This window comes from Suricata suricatta, chromosome 12, assembly GCF_006229205.1.
Source record: "Suricata suricatta isolate VVHF042 chromosome 12, meerkat_22Aug2017_6uvM2_HiC, whole genome shotgun sequence".
Taxonomy (NCBI): Eukaryota; Metazoa; Chordata; class Mammalia; order Carnivora; family Herpestidae; genus Suricata; species Suricata suricatta.
In genome coordinates, this window is record NC_043711.1 from 52,416,727 (window position 1) to 52,438,272 (window position 21,546).

The following is a 21,546-nucleotide window of genomic DNA, read 5'->3' on the forward strand; positions in this document are numbered from 1 at the left end:
ACGGACGGGCGGCCGGACGTGCGGAGCGCCCCGCGGTGAGTGCGCGCGGAGCCCCTCCCTCGCGGGGTCCCCACCTTCTCCCCCGCGTCGCGCCCCCGCCAGGCCGCCGCTCACCGCTGGGGGCTGGGAGACTCTGGGGGCCCCGACGGTTCGGTGGCCCCAAGGACGGGCGCCCGGAGCCGCCGGCTGTCCACACCTCGCCCCGCCGCGGGCTCGCCATTCCGGACCGGGTCCCATTGGACCGATGCGGGCGCCGAGGCCAGCGCCGGGGTGAGGGGGGGCGGAGGGCGCTCGGGATCCGCGAGCAGGGTCCCCCCACCCACCAGGTCGCGCTGTGTTGCCGCCCCATCCCTCCGCTGCATCCAGCCAGTCACCGCACCCCCCCAACCCCGGCATTGCTCTGCTCCTTCCCTACGCCCCCTCCCCCTCTCCCCCTGCCCCTCAGCTCCCTCTGTCGTCGGGCACCACCCCCACCGGCAACGCTCACATTTTCAGTTCCCCCCTCCATCACTCTCACTGCCACACAGGCACTCACACCAGTAGCCAAAAGTAGCCTGGGCGCACCCGCCATCGTCACGCCATCCCCCCAGTCAGAAAGTCCCATGCTCAGAGCTGTGCCCCCCCCACCGCCCCTGCACACATGTTCGGGCCCCTCACACTCATCTCCCACACACGTCGCTTTGGCACACACATGCCTTATACACACGTGCTTCTCACACGGTCGCCTCCCAGACACGCATGCCTCTCTCCAGCAGTTGTGTCCCTGTTCCACGCGTGTGTCTCTCTAGCACGCATGCATGTCTGCCACACGTGTGTCTGTCACACATGCGTATCTATCTCACATGTGTCACACACGTGTCTCGTGCAGAGCTGGAGTAACAAACATCCCCTCATGCGCTGAATCTTGCAGACTCCGACAGCTTCGGGGTCCCGTGCACCCTGACGCTCAGTCTCTAATGGGCACATTGCTCCCTGCTTGCCTAAGTTTGCTGGGAGCCAGAGTAGTTCTGGGGGAATGTCTTTTGGCTGTAGATCTCTTGCCCTGGGGCCTGGGAGGCTGTGGTAGCACAGGGAGCAGGGGAGGGGAGCCTTCGGGGATGGGCCTGACTCCACCAGCCTCCCCACTCCTTATCCACCCCTGCATCCTCTCCCCTCCCCCCCACCCCACTCTCTCCAGCACGGGTTGCCCTTTCTCTCTTTACCATTCCAAGGTGATTATTTATACTTGGACTGGTCCAAAGCTGCTATGAGCCAGCAGGTGTCACCACGGCCAGCCAAAACAGAAAGGGATTTGGGTGGCGGTCATCAGCCAGAGCCCCTTGAATAGGGACTGGTCCAGGCCCCCCGCGGAGCAAGCCCCCCCCCCCCAGTGGTCCTAGCATGTGTCTGTAGCTGAACGACTGAGGGCTCAGAGCCTTCACCTTCCCCACATGCAGATGAGGGTGAAGACTCCCACCAGGAGGGGGGGGGGGCGCCTGTAATTGTTGCTCCCTCACCTTTCACCCTCCCCCCTGCATCCAGCGCTGGAAGGTGGAGGAAGTAGGCAGGGAATGGGTGAAATCAAGGAATCTCACTCTGGCTGTGCAGGCCCACCAGCCCCAGCTCCGACTGGCCCTGTGTGTTTTCTTTGGCTCTTACATTGCTGTTATTTATTTTTAAATATTTAATTAGTCAACAGGATCTGCACATGGGCAGGTTTCATGTAAAAGTCTGGATTTCCATCTTCACTTGAAAAATCGTGGTGTCCGATTTTTCCACACTCCCCTGCCCGTGGTACCCACTAGTTAGTGCTGCCTGTCTTCTGCCCCTGAAGGTGGAGTGGGCACCGTTGGGCCAAAGTCTCCACCAGGCCTGCTTGTACATCCTCAGCTCCTACCTGGCCTGTGTAGGTCTCCGTGTTGGCTGTGTCTGCTGTATAAACTGGGCTGTTTCTGCCCACATTCCTACCCCAGAGGGGCCTGGGCTCGTCCCCTCACCCGTGGCTGAGGAAGCCCCGAGTGAGCCTCATACCTCTTCCATGCATTGAAAGGCATGCCAGGGCCCCGACCACAAGGCATCATTGCGATGATGGCAGGTACTTTCTGCTGGCCTGTGGGGGACAGTGTCCTGGGAGCCCCATAGGAAGAAGGCAGTGATTTCAGAGCCAGACCTTGACCATCCCATTTCTTCCTAGATCCTGTCAGTGATTCTGCAAGATCACATTCCTACCCTGTTTGACAGATGGGAAACTGAGGCTCAGAGTTTTCCAGCAAATGCATGGTAGAGCTGGGATTTCAACCCAGATCTTTCTGACCCCAGAGCCAAGCTTTTTGCCCTCCTTCTGCCCCTCCCCACCCTTCAATGAATCCAGTAGAGGAGGGACTTGGTCTCATCCACCCTGGGCCAATTCCCTGAGTCGGGTCCAAGCCTGGCACCCAGTAGATGCTCAATAAATGCTTGTGGAATGACAGAGGGAAGTGCAGCTGCCTCTCTGCAGGGGTCAGGGTAGAGCTACACTCGGTGCCTCAAGCAAAGAAGGTTCTTGCAGACTGAACAACCACCCAGGCTCCTTTTATCAGCCTGAAAGCTAAGCGGTTTTCTGTGCTTTAAAATTTTTATTTTATTTTTATTTTATATAGAGAGAGTGAGGCAGGGAGAGGAACAGGGGCGAGGGAGAGAGAGATCAAGAGAGGAGAGAGGGCCGGGGGAGAATCCCAAGCAGGCTCTACGCTCAGAAGTTTGGTCTTATGCCCGTGAGATCACAACCTGAGCCGAAATCAAGAGTCAGATACTCTACCATCTGAGCTACCTAGGCACCTGTCTGCTTTAGTCTTAATAGTCATCTTCTCCATGACCCTGTGACCAGCAGGGCAAAGATTTCCTGAGTCCCAGTCTGTATGGCTTCAGGAACATCCTGCTGGGCCATGTTGGACATCAGATCCATGTTGGTACTGCATTTGGGGGCTGTGGGTGCAAGGATTTTCTCAGGAAGCCCAGGTCAGCCTTGGCACACAAGGTGCCTTACAAGGAGGAACTCAGGCAGGAAACCAGCTCCCAGCTCCCAGCTCCCAGCTCCCAGCTCCCGGCTCCCAGCTCCCAGCTCCCAGCTCCCAGCTCCCGGCTCCCAGCTCCCAGCTCCTGGCTCCCATTCCCTTGGGTGGCCTCTCTATGGTTGGCATGGGGTGGGGCACTTGCTGTGTCTTTATTATTTTTGAAGTATTTATTTATTTTTGAGAGACAGAGGCAAAGCGTGAACAGGGGAGGGGCAGAGAGAGGGAGACACAGAATCTGAAGCAGGCTCCAGGCTCTGAGCTGTCAGCACAGAGCCCGACATGAGGCTCGAAACCATGAGCCATGAGATCATGATCTGAGCCAAAGTTGGACGCTCAGCTGACTCAATGGGGCTCAACCCAGATGCCCCATTACTGTGTTATTTTAAGACCTAGTTCCTGTGCTCTCTCTTGCGAGCCCACATGTATGGCTAAAGTCATGTAAGTGGAGTGCCCTAGGGACGCAAGGCGTCGTGGAGGTTTGCTGAGCTGACTGAATGAGGGCCACCCTTCCAGAGTGACTGGGGGTGGTGGGCAGCCCTGGCCTCTTCCACATGCTTTCTGAAGGTGTCCTTTCCTGCTGGGGAGGAAGGTGCTGGGCTGTACCATGTAGTGCAAAGGAAGGGGCCTGTCCCTCCCTTCTCTGGGCCTCAGTTTTATCTTCTGTAAAGTGGGTATCCTCTGACAGCTTTCCAGGGCTCGGTGTCCTGAAGTAGAGGGGAGGATGGAATCCTGGGTTCTGCTGTCCAGGAGGCAGTTGGGTGTAGCCTGCCTCCCAGGCCTCCTGAACTCTGAAACGCCTTCCCCCAATGAAGGCCTTGCCCTGGGACTCACCTTTAGCTTGCAACAGGATTTTGGTCACTGTGTTCCCATAGCCCCATGATCTCTGTGAGGCCTGCCGGGAAAAATTCTATCAGGCAGGAGCTGTTACAGAAGTCACATCCTGGGCGAGGCACCATCCAGGTAAGGATGCCTGGTGGACAATACCGACGTGGTCTTTGCTTCCATGCAGTTCATATTCTAGTTGGAGGGGCGCGATGGGGTGAGTCCGGCGACACATGAATTAGGTTGATTATGGATGCTCTAGAGGAATTTAAGTCAGCAGGACAAACAAACCAAGTCAGCAAGTGAACAGGGAGAGTCCTTTGAGAAGCGGAGTTCTGAGCTGAGACCAGAGTGGTGAGGGAGAATGCCAGGCAGAGGGCACAGCTAGCGCAAAGGCGTGTGTGAGGGATGGAGAAGGAGGCTGGAGTGGGTAAGGGAGGGGAAGGACGGTGCTGAGGAAGTGAAAAAGGGCAGAGCAGGGAGTTTGAAAGCTACTGAAAAGTTTTGATGGAAGGAGCAGTGAGATCTGATTTCTGTTTTAAGACACCCTGTCGAGCGGTAAGATCAGGAGTCTTGTGCTGGGGCCCGTGTAAGGGTGCAGTTCTCACCTTTGAGAAGCCACAGGCAGGTAGGAGACAGGTCTGTATACAGACGCTTGAGATCCAGGTTGACAGATACTGGTTAAGTACATGTTGGCACAGCTTCACCGCAGAATATGATGCAGCTGCAAAGAATGAGGGTGCTCTCTGTGGAAAGAAAGGTCTTTTGAGATCTGTTAAGAGAGGAAAACAAGGTGCTGAATGGCATGTACAACATACTACTGTTTTAAAAAATTTCTTTATTAGGGGTGTCTGGGTGGCTCAGTCGGTTAAGTGTCTGGCTTTGGCTCAGGTCATGATCTCATAGTTTGTGGGTTCGAGCCCCGTGGCAGGCTCTGTGCTGACAGGTAGCTCAGCCTGGAGCCTGCTTTTGATTCTGTATCTCCCTCTCTCTGACCCTCCCCTGATCGAGTTGTCTCTGTCTCTCAAAAAAAAAAAAAAAGAAAGAAAAACACATAAAATTCTTTTTAATATTTATTTCTTTTTGAGAGAGAGAGAGGGAGAGAGACAGAGTTTCAGTGGGAGAGGGCAGAGGGAGAGGGAGCCAAGCAGGCTCCAGGCTCTGAGCTGTCAGCACAGAGAACCATGCAGGGCTCAAACCCACAAACTGCTAGATCATGACCTGAGTTAAAGTTAGATGCTTAACCAGCTAAGCCACCCACGTGCCCCTAAAACATGCTACTCTTGTGTCAAATGAGAAAAACGAATTCACAGGACATCTGGGTGGCTCAGTCGGTTAAGTGTCTGACTCTTGATTTTGGCTCAGAGCATGATCCTGAGGTTTGTGAGTTCGAGCCCAATACCAGGCTCTGCTGACAGTGTGGAACCTGCTTGGGACCCTCTGTTTCTCCTCTCTCTGCCCCTCCCCCTCCAAATAAATGAATAAAGTAAAATTAAAAAAAAGAATAAGATGAAGAAAGAAATACAAATTCACCCTGGCTGTATGTGTATAAACCAACCCTGGGCAGAAACACGAGGAACAGGATTCAGTGGTGTGGTTACCTGAAGGTGGGGGTGGGGTGGGGTGGGCAGGTGAGGGCCTAGGGAGCAAGGGGAGGTGACACATCCCTCTCCTTGCCTTGTTTATATTTTCTGCTTTTTGAGCCATGTGACTGGATTGCTGCTCAAAACATCAAACTAAAAAGCAGCTGGGCCGTTGGTGGGTGACTGTTGGTTTGTGAGTTTTAAGTGGAAGTGTTTCAGGATGGTTTTTAAATTCCCGGCTTGACTGACCTTGTTGCTGAACAGACGGCTTCTTCCTGGCGTGGCATACAGAAGTTTCCACTGCCATTAAATTAGACGGTTACAAAGTCACTTTTTGCAAAGTTTGGCAAACGGACAAAAGAAAAAAACCCACCCTTTCTTTCTCTCCCTGTTTCTTACCCCCTTTTCCTGTGGGTGTGTTTCCTTCTGGTGATTTGACTGCTTGCTCTTCCTGGCGTGGGCACCACGGCGCCCATGGCACTTTCGTCCAGTCCTGAGACTCTTTCCATAGTCAGGCCCTCCCAGCTGGCCACAGGTCCAGAGCCGGGGGCGGCCAGGTGCAAGAGAACCCCTGCTTTGGCTTCCTCTAGGGTTCAGATTCCCAGCCCTGTGACTCATAGGCTGTGCTCCCATCAGGCCCATGACTTATTCCTCGGAGCCTCAGTTTCCTCATCTGTAAAATGAGTGTCCTATCTCTGGTAGGGTTAACAGGAGGAGAAAATGAGATCACTCATTTCTTCCTTCTACAGATGTTTCTTGAGCATCCACTGGCTCCTGGCTGCTGCTCTGAGTGCTGGGAATGAGATTGACCAGGACAACATCCTCTGCCCCCACACACTTTCTGGCAGGAGACACATAGGAGGTGTACAGGCGCTCACTGTGGTGTCCTGTGCTGGCCGTGCCTGTGAGGAAGAGATAGCAGAGCTGGTTCAGGGCTGGGAGCTGGGGTGCAGGTAGTTTAGGCAGAGCATCCAACGAGTCCGTGGAGTAGATGCTTTGGGTGGAGTAGTCAGAGGTGGTGCAAATGACCCAAAACAGATAGAGATCAGGACCGCCATGCGCAAGGAGAGCCACTGGGGGGCCAGGTCTGGGGGCCACAGGAGGGCTTTCATTTTAATTCTTGGTGTGATACAGAATCAATTCAGGGAAGAGCATGCTCTGATTGAGATTTTAGAGTCCCGCACCCCTGGGCTGTTGGGGGAAGACCGCGGGAGCCTAGAACTGGGCCTTACAGGGCAATGGGAGTTGTGGTCTTTCCCTGAGAGGGTTGGGAACTGTGACCTAGCATTGCTTTGAACGGCCAGGGACAGGCCTGCAAAGTCCAGGTTCCTGGTCAGTGGCTCCCTGGACATCCATGCCAGGGATGTGTGCCTGCACACATTTTTGGGTGCTTGCAGTGGCCTCTGGTGTGGCATGGCTTGGCATCCCTCCTGTGCCAACCTGAGGGCCCCAGGGATGCACACAGGCAGTTCTGATGTGCTTCAGTCCAGGCTGTCCTGAAGGACAGCCTAAACAGAGGTCATGAGAGCCCGAGAGCCATCTAGCTGAGTCTGGCAGTGGTCAGGGAGGGCTTCCTGGAGGAAGTGATACAGGCACTGTAAGGTAAAAGGGTGAGAGAGACACAAGTATGGGAGAAAACCCAGCTTCTCTTGGAGAAGGGCAGGTAGGAAGTAAGGGTGTGCTGGAGGGCTAGGCTCTGACCTGGACCACCTCAAATCCTGGTCTGTGAACTGGTGACGGGGAGCCTTGGGGCATTTCTAGAAGAGGATGGACATGGCCAAAGGGTTAGGGGGTCTTTCTGGCAGCCCAAGTAGGAGGGTGGGACTGGAGGGGGCAGAATGGTAGGTGGAAGGCCTGTGAAGGTGACAGGGCAGGGAAACTGAGGCTCAGAGAGGGGCCTGCCTGGCTGAAGTCACACAGCAAGTGAGGAGGAAGAACGGGGGGGGGGAGCCAGGTCTGTCCACCTCCGGGTCCTGCTCCAGATGGGCTGCCCTTTCATTACAGGCACGGCCAGCACACATGGATGCGCTGCTCTTTCTCCTCCTGCGGCCGGGTTTTTTCCCGGGGCCCCTCTCAGGTCAGGCCGTGCGTCATTTTGCACCATTGTCCTCACTGTTATTGGAATTTGGAAACACTGCAAAAATGCCTCTGTCCTATATATGGAGATCATTGCAAAGAAAGTGCTGGTTTGGGGAAAGGTTATTTCCTTCCTTGAGGGTGGGGAGCCTAGCTTTTCTTGGTGGGGGGAGATGCTGCATTGTAGGCCAGAGTGACCCCACCCAGGTCACAGTGCTCATGAGGAAGTGGGCTGCCTGCCCGCCAGCCCGGGGCTGGGAGACTTGGCCCGGCCCAGGGGGTGTGGGGCAGTGCACTCCGTTGTCCTGGGGAGCGGGATGGCCTCCGGTGGTCACAGGCAGACCCTGACCTGCCGGGGCTTTAATCTCCTCTCCTAGGGTTTCAGTTTCCTCATCCTGGCTCTGCTGTTTGATGCCCAGAAATGGCCTGATATGTGGGAAGAGGGCCCGTTAGTGGGGGGACAGTGGGGCGAGGACATTGCCAGGCCAGAGAAGCATGAGCTGCTGGCATGCCTGCCTGGCCTGAGTCCCATGACCCTGGATAATGAGGGCTTTGTCATGGAGCCTCAGCTTCTCCATCTGTAAAGTGGGCCTGGTGGTCGTGGCTTAGCTAGCGGGGTTGGTATGCAGACTGCCGGTCATATGGAGAGCCCCAAGAACAGCTTTTGGGGGGGTCCATAGTTCCTCGCAGATACATGCTAGCTAGGTTCTTTGAGTGCCGTGACTCCATTCTCCTGTCTTCCGTCTCTATAGTCTTACCAGATGCCGTCATCTGGGTAGGGGCCAGCCCTTGGCCTTGTGGTCAAGACACACCAGTTCTTTTTTTTTGTTTTTGTTTATTTATTTTTCAGAGGGGGTTGGAAACAGAGAGAGAGGGAGACAGAGAATCTAAAGCAGGCTCCTCACTGTCAGCGCAGAGCCCTTTGCGGGGCTTGAACTCATGAACCGTGAGATCATGACCTGAGCCGAAATCAAGTCTGCCGTTTAACCGACTGGGCCCCTCTCCAGGGGTCCCCAGTTCTTTATGAGCCTTCCAGAGTTCTGTCCTCAGCCTGGGTCTCCTGACTCGGCCCTGAATTCCCAGCAATGCCTTCGTTCTCTAAGTGAGCTTTAGGTGACCTGGAAAATTATTTTCTTCTCCTCTGTTCTCACAGTGAAAATATAACATGAAAAATACTGTGGTGGAGAATTCCTGGGAGCCCTGAGAACACCTCCCCAGCCTCCAAAGAGTCTGCGGCCTGAGTCCTAGGGACCTGGGAAGGGATCTGAGCGGGAGAGCACAGCCTCTTGGGGAATGCGTGGAACAGGCATGGTGGCACAGGACCTCTGCCCACCAGGGCCATCTCAGGGAGTCGGGGCACGGGTGGTCCTGGCCTGTGCCGACCCCTGGAAGCCACAGACACACTGGACCCTCCCCCGCACTCACAGGCACGTGCACACACACACAGAAGCGTGCGCACATAAGCACATACACAAACACAAATCCACAGCTCTTCTCTGTGGTTTCCCCATCAGCCTTCCTGGTCCTCGGGAGCTGAGAGATTAGCTGTCCGCGTGGTGGTTTGGTGCCGGCTGAGCCTCTCTGTGTCCCTTATCTGCTCCCCTGGCGTGTCCTCAGGGCAGATTTGTTCCAATGTTGTCTGACCATCGGCACCCCAGGGGCTCTGGCTGCTGTAGTCTGATTACCCGGGCTCCTGTTCTTTCTTGGGAAAAAAGCCAGTGGCTATCAGCTTCCTCTTCTGATAAAGGAATAATTAATGTAACACCAGCACATTTTCTGCCTTACCTCCCAACCTCCCGTGCCTTTACATCATACGTAGTGTATTTTTATTTTTATTTTTTAATTAAAAAATGATTATTTATTAAAAAAAATTTTTTTAGCATTTATTTATTTTTGAGAGACAGAGAGAGACAGATGATGAGCAGGGGAGGGGCAGAGAGAGAGAGGGACACACAGAATCCAAAGCAAGCTCCAGGCTCCGAGCTGTCAGCACAGAGCCCAACGCGGGGCTAGAACCCACCAACTGTGAGATCATGACCTGAGCCGAAGTCAGACACTCAACCGGCTGAGCCACCCAGGCACCCCAAAAATGTTTATTTTTGAGAGAGAGAGAGAGAGAGAGAGCGAGAGCGAACACCAGCAGGGGAAGGGCAGAGAGAGGAGACACAGAATCTGAAGCAGGCTCCAGGCTCTGAGCTGTCAGCACAGAGCCCGACGTGCTCAAACTCGTGAACCGTGAGATCATGACCTGAGCCAAAGTTGGAGCTTAACCTACTGAGCCACCCAGGCACCCAGGAATTTAAAAATTCCTCCCCTGTTACACTTATTTGAAAGGAGACCTTTTGTCTCAATATTAGACAAGAAAACCTGACTTGCCCTAAATCAGCAATACCCATGGAAATGCAGGGAGCAGGTGCTGAGCAGGGCTTTGAGCTGCTTCTGCTCAGCCCACAGGGGCGGGACCTGCCCTTTCTTGGTACAGAGGAACGTTGACAGGTGTCAGGGAGATACAGGGTGTACCAGGGAGAGTTCTCTGTGGAAGAGAATAAGGCGGGGGATAATCACTCTCCCCAGCTTGCTGTTACCCCTGCCTTGTGCTTAAGGTCTGACCTCACCTTGTGTAGCCCTCTCTGGCCCCGCTTGGACAGAGCTCTTGGGCTGGGCATCCCACACCTCCCATCTTCTGGGGACCCCCTTCCCACTTTCTGGGCCCTTGTTGGTGTGTTCCCTGCTGGGCGGGGCCCTGAGAGGAGGCTGCAGCCCCTCCAGCACCGGTGTCTTCTCTGAGACCAAGTCCCTGGTTCTCAGGCTGGGGGTGGGGAGCCTTCCCTGAGGCCTCCGTAGCCTGCGGTCCATGACAGGGGGTAAGGGGCAGGGGGCTTGGGACCAGGAACACCCACACTAGTGGCTGCCTGAGTCCTCAGTTGGCCTCATGCCCCAGCGTGGTGGGAAGTTTGCCATCCTGCCCCTATTCCCCCACCCCCTGCAACTTGTTTTCTTGAACAGAGTGGGTGACCTTACCCACTGGTGAGTGCGAGAGACTAGTTTACTGGAGTGCTGGCTGAGGGGAGGATATGGAGATGTCAATTGCCTGTCCCTGAAATGCCCCACTGTGACCCCAAGGCAGGACATGCCTGACCCAGGTGTGCTCCCTTGGAATGGCTGTGGCTTCCTATGCCTGGGCTGGGAGCAGTGACCATCCCTTGGCCTGGACCCCGGGGGGCTAACAGGGAAGATCGGGCTCCATTGTGCGGCACGGTAGCCCACCCACATTCCCCTGTTCCTGGCCTCAGAGGGAGCCCATCCGTTGTGGGGTGGGAGACTTGCCCTCCACTTGGAGTTTGCCCGAGGCCCCTTGGGAGGAGCAGAGGGCTCCACTGCGTCGTCAGGGAACACTAGGGACCCGCTGGCCCCATGGAAAGCTGCAGCCAGGTACTCTGGTGCCGCCAAGCCTGCCTTAGACCCCAGCTTTATTTTGTCTCTGCTTTTCTCTGTGAGCCTCCTCAGCTTGGAGGCCTCCATCAAGGTCCCTTCTGCTTGATCGTCCCTATGTGCCTTTAGTTCCCAGTTCAGAGTCCTGGGGGAGAGCTCTGATTGGCCTAGCTTGGGCAAAATGTCCACCCTGGGCCAATGGGCTGTGGCCAGCGGTGGGGTTGGGATACTGACATGGCCCTGTGGGCTGTTTCCAGCTGGTCCTGGCGAATGGGCCCTGGGTGGAGCCGACTGTCAGTGCCAGAGGGGCCTATGGCAGGGACCAAGTTTACGAATTCCTGAGACAAACATTCTTGGGAGTCAAGTCAGCAGCAGACAACACGGGTTCTAGTCTTGATGTTCTCATCATAAGCGTCAGAATATTTTGATCGAAGGTGAAAGTATAACATAAGCAAAAAAGTCACGGATTGAGGGACGCCTGAGTGGCTCAGTCTCTGAAGCGTCTGACTCTTGATTTTGGCTCAGGTCATGATCTCATGGTTCATGAAATTGAGCCCCAGGTAGGGCTCCATGCCGACAGTGTGGGGCCTGCTTCTGATACTCTCTCTCCCTCTGGCTCTCCCTGGCTCATGCTTGCTCTTTCTCAAAATAAATAAAGTTAAAAAAAAAAAGTCATGGAATAAAAACGTATAGGGTGTAGTTTCAGGCTTGGCTGAATCCAGGAGCTCTAAAGATGCCCTTAGGACCGTGTCTTCATCCTCCATGTTGTGTTGTTCTCAGACATCTCTGGGCTCGCTCCTGTGAGCTCAGAGGCTTCAACATGGGTCCGTGTGGAAGGGGGAAGGCCATCCTGTGGTCTCGTGTAGTGAGAGAGGGTATCTCCCTGGAGGAAAATTGGGGTTCTCCTGCCAGGAGAAGAAGGTGGGGAGTCCCACAGCAGTTTGTGGGTCCAAGCCCTGTGTCGGGCTCTCTGCTGACACTCAGAGCCTGGAGCCTCCTTTGGATTCTGTGTCTCCCTCTCTCTCTGCCCTCCGATTCACTTGCTCTCTCTCTCTCTCTCTCTCTCTCTCTCTCTCTCTCTTTCAAAAATAAACAAACATTAAAAAAAGAAAAAAGACCCTTCTGGAGTGAGTGTTGGTAACCCTTACATTTATAGTCATCCTGTGTCTTCTGTCTGTCCTTTACTAGGGCCCTACACACTAATTAGTTAACCTGCCCACCCACCCAAAGCATTTTGAACCGCTGCTGTGGTCCAGAACCTGGGTCTACCCACCCATCCTTCCGCTTGTCCATCATCTGTCTACAAGGCTTAGCCTTAAAATGGGAGCTGGAATTTTAGTCTTCAGAGATTCACAGTGGGGAGCACACCCTGGTTTGGGACAGTGATATGAGCAAAGATGAGGGGTTGGGAACCAGAGTTTCCAGTTTATCAAGAATTGGGTGAATGAAAGACAGCAGAGGGAAATGGGTTTGGAAGATAGGCAGGGTCTAGATGGTGATGGACTTTGAATGCCACGCTTAGGGGTTTTCACTTTATCCCTGGGCCAGGGGTCTTCAACCTGGGGGTCTGTGACTAAGTTCCAGGGAGTCTCTGAGACCCCTAAAATGATACACAGAAGTTTTTGGTACTTGCCCATTTTTCTGCTAAGATTCTTGATTGCAAGTGACAGAAAACCTTGTTTAGGTTAGCTTAACACACTGGGTTCATGTCGGTTTTTCAATTAGGCATGGCGGGGTCTAGGTGCTCAGCTATCACTGTGTTTTCCCCACGTCTTGGATTTTTCTTGGTTTGGAGTTGGCACCAGCCTCAGACTGTCTCTGCCTGAGGACAAGATGGCATTAGGGATCATAGACATTAAATCATTTCATGTCTAGTACGGTAGGAACCGAGAGGCCATTTGCCCCAAATCTCACCTATGTTGGGTCTCTTGGGCTTGTGTTGACCTGGTGTCCAAGTCTGAATTCCGAATGTCGTGACCTGAACAGGAAACCCTGATGGTGGGGGACAGTGGGGTGGTGTGGATGCCCCAGGCTGGTCTTGGAAGGTGGGTAAATACATAACGGGATGGCCAGGAACCACCCCTGTCTACTACCAAGCTTTGCTCACATGTTCCCTTTTTCTGGTGGAGGGCGGTGTATTACTCACAGCTTTTCCTGGATTGTCCAAGGGGCCAGAGGTGACAAGGAACCATTTGGGATTTTGAGCAGGGGTGGGATGGGATCAGAGTAAAGCCTCCTGAGGGTGGGACCCAGAGTGGGCTGGATCGAAAATGCCAGATCTCCCAGAGGGAGGGAGAGGTCAAGGGTGTGACACCGCCCATCCTTCTGGGGCCGGGTGGAGGGCGCTGGATGCCAGGTGGGGGGAACAGTGAGCTCAGCCTGTCTGTGGGCAGGCCCATTTCTCATCCCTCCTCTCTGGACCGGTTCCTCTCTCCAGAGTTGTGACTTGTGGGGAAGGAAAATAGCAGCTCCCTTCTGGTGCCAAGAGCAACATTTTCTTTTCTCAAAGGTTGATTATAAGTCATGGACATTCATCTTCGTAATTTTTCACCTGCTTTTGTTGGTAATGAGATTAGTGATTATATACACAGGGTCAGCTCTCACTCTGCCTGGAAGGAGTTTTTTATTCATTCCCCCCCCCTTTTTTTTTAAAGGGAGGAGAGGGTAGGGAGGGGGAAATGCCCTGGCTGCTCTACTTGAAGGATGATTTTTCACAGTGTTTTCATGAGCTCACCCCTTTGGCCATCTCCAAGGGTGAGTGATCATGTGAGGACACAAGGCTCCCGGCCCCTTCCTGCGTCCCACCTGGGGCCCCGATGCTGGTCAGCACTTTACACCCAGGGTTGGCTCACAGACCTGGTGTCCCCTGCACGCCGGTCCCAGCTCCTCCCGCCTCCTCGGGGATCGCAGGCCACTGACCTGTGCCTTCAGCCCTGCGTGGCTGTCCCCTGGCACGTGCCCACTCAGGCTCTCCCAGACCCCACTTCCCTGACAAACTCTTGGCCCCGTAACCCTTCTCCTCACGGCCAGCCCTGTCTTCTTACAAAGCAGGCCAGCCATTATAAAGCCTTTTGCCCACAAGGAAATGAAGGAAAATAAGACGTTAAAGACGCAAGCCAGACTTGATCACTTTTCTTTTGGTAGTTTGTGTCTCTTTTTCACATTCCTCCCCTCCTTCACATGTTTTCTGCCAACACCCTCTCTTGCTCTGTTTTCTTTTCCTGACTACTATAATTGGCTCTTTTTTTCCTTTTCTTTAAAAAAACTCTTTTATTGTGAAAAAGCACACCTATACAGAAAGTGCATAGAAGTTAGTGTACCGTTGAACAAAACCTCGAGTAACCACTACCTGGGTGAACCAGGGGGACACCGCCCACCCCCGGGAGCTCCTCCGGTCCTTCTCTGTCTCCCTCCCCTGACCAGATACCCACCACCAGACTTTTTTTTTTTTTTTAACTTTTATTAGTTTTGAGAAAGAGAGACACAAAGTATGAGTGGGGGATGGTCAGAGAGAGAGGGAGACACAGAATCAGAAGCAGGTTCCAGGCTCTGAGCTGTCAGCACAGAGCCTGACACAGGGCTTGAACCCACGTACCGTGAGTCATGACCTGAGCCGAAGTTGGCCGCTTAACCAAATGAGCCACCCAGGCGCCCCTCCACCACCAGACTTCTATGGTGACCATTCTAGCTTGGCTTTTTAGTTCTGCCTCTGACATTCGCATTTTCTCTATGATGTTGTTCAGATTTTACCTGGTTTTGGACCTTATAGACTGGAATTTTCCTCAGAGTCCTTGAAAAAGACGTCTGTAGTTCCTTCTTGCCTTCCCAGTGTACTGGACCTAGCGCCGGCCCCCACCACCCTGTTGTAACAGTACACTCAGTGCCTTGCTGAGTTCTCTGAGGGCACTGCTCATGGAAGACCGGTGGACATCCTCTTGGGTCCGCCAGATCAGCCACAGTGTGTCAAGCTGGTTCCTGCCTCAGGGTCTTTGCACGGACGGTTACCTCTGCTGGGATGCCATTCCCCAGATCTCTGCATGGCCACCACATTTGTGCCTCAGCTGAAGTCTCAGCTGAAGTGTCACCTCTTAGATGTGGTTACTCTGACCACTCTTGCCAAAGACGTGTCCCAGTCCCTTTTATTTGTTCCTTGTGTCTTCCCTCTACCAGATCATTGGCCGCATTTGCTGGTTTTGTTTACTACCACATCCCAGTACCTATGATAGGAACTGGGAGGGAGCAAGTGTGTTAAATATCTACAAGCTAGAGGATGCTGGCGATATACTTCCTTAGCTAGATAGACCTGGGTTCAGATCCCCAGGCCACCTTTTACTGGTGCTCTGACCTTCCCTGGAAACTCTGGGCCAGTGTTTGGCACCGTGTTGACACTGAGGAAGTGATTGTTGAATATGAACCAAACCAGCGGCTAAAATCCCTGCTGACGTTTTGTGCCAAGAACAAGTTTATTTTTCCCGATGAACTAGATGACTTCCTCTGCTCAGACAAGCAGCACTGGGTCATCTTTTGATTTCCCTTCTGGCCTTGGCTGCCAGGAAGCTGACTACCAAGGGTAGGTGTTGGGAGCAGCCCTGGTTTCCTGTTGGGTCTTCAGTGCACTTCCTTCTTTCCTTTCCATGCTCTTTAATTCCTCACTTCTGGCTCCCCAGGGCATGCGTTTTTACTTCTTACTGCAGTAAAATACACATACAGTAAGATGGACCATCTTAGCCATTTTTAAGTGTGCAGTTGGGTGGCATTAAGTACCTTTACACTGCTGTGCAAACATCACCACCATCCATCTCTGGGACTTTTGTCTTTCCACACTGAAACTCTGGCCCCATTGAACTGTTCCCCACCTCCCCGAACCCAAGCCCCTGGCAGCCACCATTCTACTTGAAGTTTCTATGAGCTCGATGACTCCAGGGACCTCACATAAGTGGGATTGTACAGTATTTGTCCTGTCGTGTCTGCGGTGTTCGGCCATGTTGTAACTTGTGTCAGAAGTGTCAAAACTTCCTTTTTAAGGCTGAATACTATTCCATCGTATATATAGACTCTTTTGTTTATCCACTCATCAGTAGATGGACACCTGGGTTGTTTCTACCTTTAGGCTGTTGCAAATAATTCTGCAATGAACATGGGCATGCCGATGCTATTTTAATGCATTATTTGTCACCTTTCTGAGCTCGGGGCGCCCTCAGACTGAATTATAAATTAGAGGTAGGTTTTGGGATACTTTGTAGGACTATACTGTTTTATGTGCTTCTGCCTGGGGTGTGTGTGTGTGACGCTGTGGCCATTGCTGGTGCCCTGTCTGGCCCCCTCACCTGGAGGTGCACGTATCCCCTAGCTGTCCCAGGTCTTGGCTTCTAATGGCTCCCGCCTGCATCCTTCTCCAGATCCTCACCCTTGGCCACCAGGCGTTGCCTCCTGCTGCTTGCCTGGCAAGTAATCCTTCCCCTTCACCTCACTGTGGCCCCTGGCCAGTGACTGACTGGGGTCCCTGAGCGGGACAAGTCATGGGGTCCCAGGCTCCCCAGGAATCAGGCTGGTGCCAGACTCTAGCCAGTACCACATCTTTGCCCAGTTTTGTCCCATCTAGCCCCTCCCCTTCCTCCAAGAGTCGTCCCCCAATAAGTCACATGCACAAGAACCCATGTCAGGGTCTGCTTCTGGGGAGTCTCTGTGTACGACAGCTTGTGTCTCCCATATTCCCTCCTGTGGCTGTGTATGTTATATGACTGTGGGATGCCATTGGTCTGCTGGGACTGACACACCGTGGCCTACTAGGGAATCCTTGCAAGGGGGCATAATCCCCAGCCTGCCGCTTAGAGAAGATGCCGGTCCTGACCCAGGAGACCAGGACATTCAGGAGGTGACTCCGGCAGGAGGGAGCAAGAACTCCCTTCTCCTCTGGGCTCCCCTCCTTTGGGTGTGGACAAGAGAAGCCCAAGGCCCCCGAGGGTCCAAGGGGATAGAGAGGAATCAGGGAGTCCACTGATGTCAGTGGGGAGTGAGCGTGGACCCTCCCTCCGTGGACCAGAGGAACCCCGCTGTCAGTCCTCCCTTCTGGTTTTTCTGGAGAAGTTGGGGATCTAGCTTCAGTGCCAAGTGGGTTTTTTTTTTTTTTAACGTTTTTATTTATTTTGAGAGAGGGGTAGGCAGACGGGAAGGGAGACTGAGAATCCCAAGCAGGGTGCATGTTCAGTGTAGAGCCCGAGGTAGGGCTCAATCTCACAACTATGAGATCATGACCCAAGCCGAAATCAAGAGTCAGACACTCAACCAGCTGAGCCAGCCGGGTGCCCCCATAGTGTTTTGATTTTAGATGTTATAACATCAAATTGATTATAAATTAATGACATTAAAATGTTCTAAGATCAGCAACTAATTTCAAAAGCCCACATGGGCCCCTGAATGTGGATGGTGAGCAGACGGCTGGTTTGTGACCCCCTCTGGCTGGACTTGGGGGGCCGGGGGCAGCTGTGTGAAAGTGGGCTTCTGGGAAGAGCAGGGCCGGGTGGTCCGGATGACTCACATATTTGTAACTGGCGTGTCTACAAGTATCTTGTGTGTTTATTTCCCTTCTGTCACCTCCAGCTGCTTGAAAGTCCCATTGTTTTGATATAGCCATCTCTTGTGTAAAAAGAGAGAACGCCCTTGTTAATATTTAAAAAGCTTTGAAGCCATACCTGAGCTTTTCTGTCTGTCTGGGGTTTCCTGGTAAAAATGTGGGATGCCCAGTAAATTGGAATTTCAGATGAACACAGATGTCACACAGGACATACTTATGCTAAACAGCTACATGTGGCTTATCTGAAGTCCACAGTGACTGTGTGTCTTGTGTTTTTATTTGCTGGCTTTGGCAAGCCGATTCTTGTCAAGATCAGAAGGATTAGAGAATGAGGGAAAGAAAGCATTTTCTTATCTTGTGATTTGACGCCATGTAAAGCCAGACCCTGCTTTTGATAGCAGCCCTGGCGATGAATCAGTGTCTCCTAGGGCCATCCAGGGGATGCCAGGGTGGCCTGGCTGGCCCGGAGCCTTCTCATCTGGGCCTGCTGTGGATGGGAGCTGTAGGAGGTGCTGCAGAGATGTGTGTCTGAGTTTGGGAGTGGGCAGCAGGGAGAGGAGCTTGCAGACGGAGCAAGGGAGGGTAGCTGAGGTTTGACCAGCACTTAGGGCACCTCTGACTCTGCTCTGCCAGGGACTTCTGTCCCTGATGCTGCCAACCCCTGGCATTCTGCGGGGGGTTGGGGGGCTAGTGAGAGAGCAGGCATGTCTCCACACAGTGCACGGAGCCCCCTGTCTTGGGGGATGCCTGACCCTTCCTGAGTGTGCACCCACCCCCACCCATGAGAACCTGACCCCAGGCTATATTAGAATCCTCACTGCCCCCACCCACAGCAGGTGTTTGAGCAACAGAAGACCAAAGCTGTGGCAGCCCAGAGCGTGACCTCGGCCCACGCGCTGGTCTTGCCCAGCACCCCGCTCTGGGATCTCCAGTTCAGGGAGTCAAAGAGTCACCCCCCTGAGCTGGACACATTCCCAGATGTGAGTGTCGGTGGCTTCCTGGCCTTCCATCCCACCTACACAGCCACGTGGCTCTTCGTTGTAGAGAGTGGCAAACCGAGACAGAGGAGACCAGAAAGGACACCAGACAGCCACCACCTAGATATCACAGTTGTGCTCATTTTGCCATTTTGCTTTTGACCTTTGTTTGTGCTAAAATTAATAGGGCATATTACAGACACAATGACTAAATTAAATATTACTAAAAAAGGTGAAGTCTTAATCTTTTAAAAATGCCAGTGTTTGCCAGCTATCACATCTCACAGAATGATGGGCTGCTCCTCAGTCTGTCCTTGGAACTCCTCAAGTAGCTGAAATGCCATTCTCACCTGGTTAGTTCACACCTGGGGCTGATCCGGGACCCCACACAAATTGGGCTGCTCTATCTCAGGTCTGTTTCCTCTCTCTGCTTTTCCTATGTGTTGAACGGGTGGGGGCCATTTGTCCCGTGGGGTGTCCCACCTCTGGATCATCTGCTTTTAAATGCTTAGATCCAAGGGGTCCTGGCTATCTGTGCTGCATCACCAGAGACCCCGATCCTTTGCTGCCGAAAGCCACAACAACATGTAATTTGCTCAGGAATTCAGGCAGCCTTGACCCTTTATTCAGGTCCACATGGCATCAGCTGGGGACATTAGTGGTGCTCCCCTGGCCTCAGGGCTGATAGAGCATCCAGAATGGATGCCCACGCACAGGGCTGTGACCAGGAGGGATGCTGGGCTCCTGTGGTCTCACTGTGTGGTAGTCCCACCTCTTCGCTGGTGGCTCAGTGCCCTCAGATACCCACGTGGACACTGCCGGGCCTCATCCAGGGAGCTCAGCATCTTCGATGCCATTAGCAGTTGGGGTTCTGAGTCTCATTGGTTACAGAACACCCGTAAAGGGTGTTAAGCCCATCCCTCAATCAATCACCGTGAAGAAGGGATGAGCTTTGTGGATTGGCTGGGGGTGGTCATGTGGCCGTGCCCCACCCTGGAGCTGGGTGCAGGGAGGACCCCCCACTGAACTCTTCCTGAGGCTGGTGGGGTTCCTGCACATAGAGGGGGCCCACTTAGGACATGAGATTCTTTTTGTTTATTCAGCTAGACCACAGGCACGAATAGTTAAGTTAATTATACTCCTCAATAATAACACACTATTATCTTGGTCTTGGCAGGGTCCTGCGTTTATTTTATTGGTTGGTTTCTTCCCATTATCTTTGCTCCCCACACCATTCCATTTTCCCACCATGGCAGACCTCCAGTTATGCTCAGTGTGTTGGTTTCTCTGTGTTTTGCAGATGGTATATTTTATCTTGGGCGGATATATTTTTACTCCACGTGAACTGTGTTGGGCAAGCTTGTTCTTTTTCTTACCTTTTTCGTGTAGTGTTCTGTTCTTTCCGTTCTTGTTGCTCTGCCTACACCAGATCACTGACTTAGAGTTCTGCGGGGTCTTCGTGGCTTTGTGTCATTCAGGGTCCCAGCGGGAAGCGGGGTGGGGGGCTCACACGGTATACCAGAGGAGTGGTTAGTGAGGAGACCTAGAGCAGAGGTGTGGGCAGGGTTGGGGGAACCCTAGGGGATGGGGCAGTTCTTGGAGTTATGGCTGTGGGTGGGGAGTCCTTGGCACCCTGGGCCTGCAGGGATAGGGGAGAGGCAGCTCTCAGGACCCAGCAAGGTCACCCAATTGGGAGTTGTAACCAAACCCCTGCCCTGGAGGGAAAAAGAGAGGGAGGTAGGGAATGGATAGATACCCCACCCTCCCTCTCCCTCCCTGGGATCTGCAGATCTGCTGGCCGTGGCTGGCATTGAAGGATGCAGGAGCCTCCTGTCTGAAAAGGTCAGCCTCCCAGGTGTGAGCAGGGTGGCAAGGGGTAGGGGAGTGGATCTAGGGACAGGTGCTGGCTTGCAGCTGCTGTAGGGTACCTCCCAACCACCAAATGAATACCCAGTGGCCATGTAGGCCAGCTAGCCCTTTTCTTGTTATTAACGTCCAAACATTCGCCAGCTTTGCCTGTCTGATTGTGTTGAGCAGAATCCGTGAGAGTTTTGCTTTGCTCTTCCTGGGTTGTAATAAGTTCCCACCTTGGGAATGTGTGACCCAGCCCGCAGGCACAGGTCAGCCTGGCCAGAGGCTCTTTGTTTGTGACCACAGTCTGGCTCCGGGGCTCCCTGCCCGCCTGCTGGGAGGTCAGGCTCCCTTTCTCAGCCTCTCCCCTTGTGGCTCCTCTTTTTCGATTGGAGGGGGGTGGATGTCTACGGGAGTCAGACATTAAGGGGGTCACTTGCTGTGGGGGCCATGGGAAACCAGTAGCTGGAATTTCCAGGGGGGGATGTTTGAATCTGAGAACGAGCAGTGTAGAGATTGTGGCCTCCTGCTTTTCACCTGTGTGTTTCTAGCTCTGCTTGCTGAGCTCCAGGGATAGGGAACTCACCTCTTCTCCTGAGCATCTTGAACCGTGGAAAGCTTTTCCCATGTGGACCCTTCTCACAGGTGGGCATGCAACACTCAGACGGCACCAGGAGGCTCTGAGCAGCATGTAGAGGGCCCCAGACTTCCATTTTCTCAGCTGGAGATCATGGTGGGAATGACCATGAGGTTCCCAGTTTAGGCCTGAACCTGGTGGGACCTTGATCCCCACGTGCGAGTGAGTGATGAGACCACATAGCTTTGTGGGAAATAGGAACCCATACCCTGTGCCATATCTCAGGGTGGCCAGGGCTTGGTAGTTTTCAAGAGGAGTCAGAAACCTGACTTTCCTTTCCTTTCCTTTCCTTTCCTTTCCTTTCCTTTCCTTTCCTTTCCTTTCCTTTCCTTTCCTTTCCTTTCCTTTCCTTTCCCTTTCCCTTTCCCTTTCCCTTTCCCTTCCCCCTTCCCCCTTCCCCCTTCCCCCTTCCCCCTTCCCCCTTCCTTTCTTTTTTTTTAGAAACCTGAATTTTCATGTGAACATTTCCAATTTGTAAATGCTGGTCACTAATTTAAAACTGAAAACCCACTGTGTGGGACAAACAAAACACAGGGCTAACCAGCACCTGTGGCCCCCTGCT

General features: G+C 53.3%; 1 protein-coding gene across 3 annotated transcripts in view; it reads left to right on the forward strand.

The window, feature by feature from the left end:
• Positions 1–6: 6 nt before the first annotated feature.
• The window catches only part of FBLN2 (fibulin 2), an 82,912-nt gene continuing 61,372 nt past the window's right edge, over positions 7–21,546 (forward strand). For all 3 annotated transcript variants that reach the window (XM_029916734.1, XM_029916736.1, XM_029916735.1), the window contains exon 1: positions 7–35. The gene's annotated coding sequence lies outside the window, so the exon portion shown is untranslated. The remainder of the gene's footprint in view (positions 36–21,546) is intronic.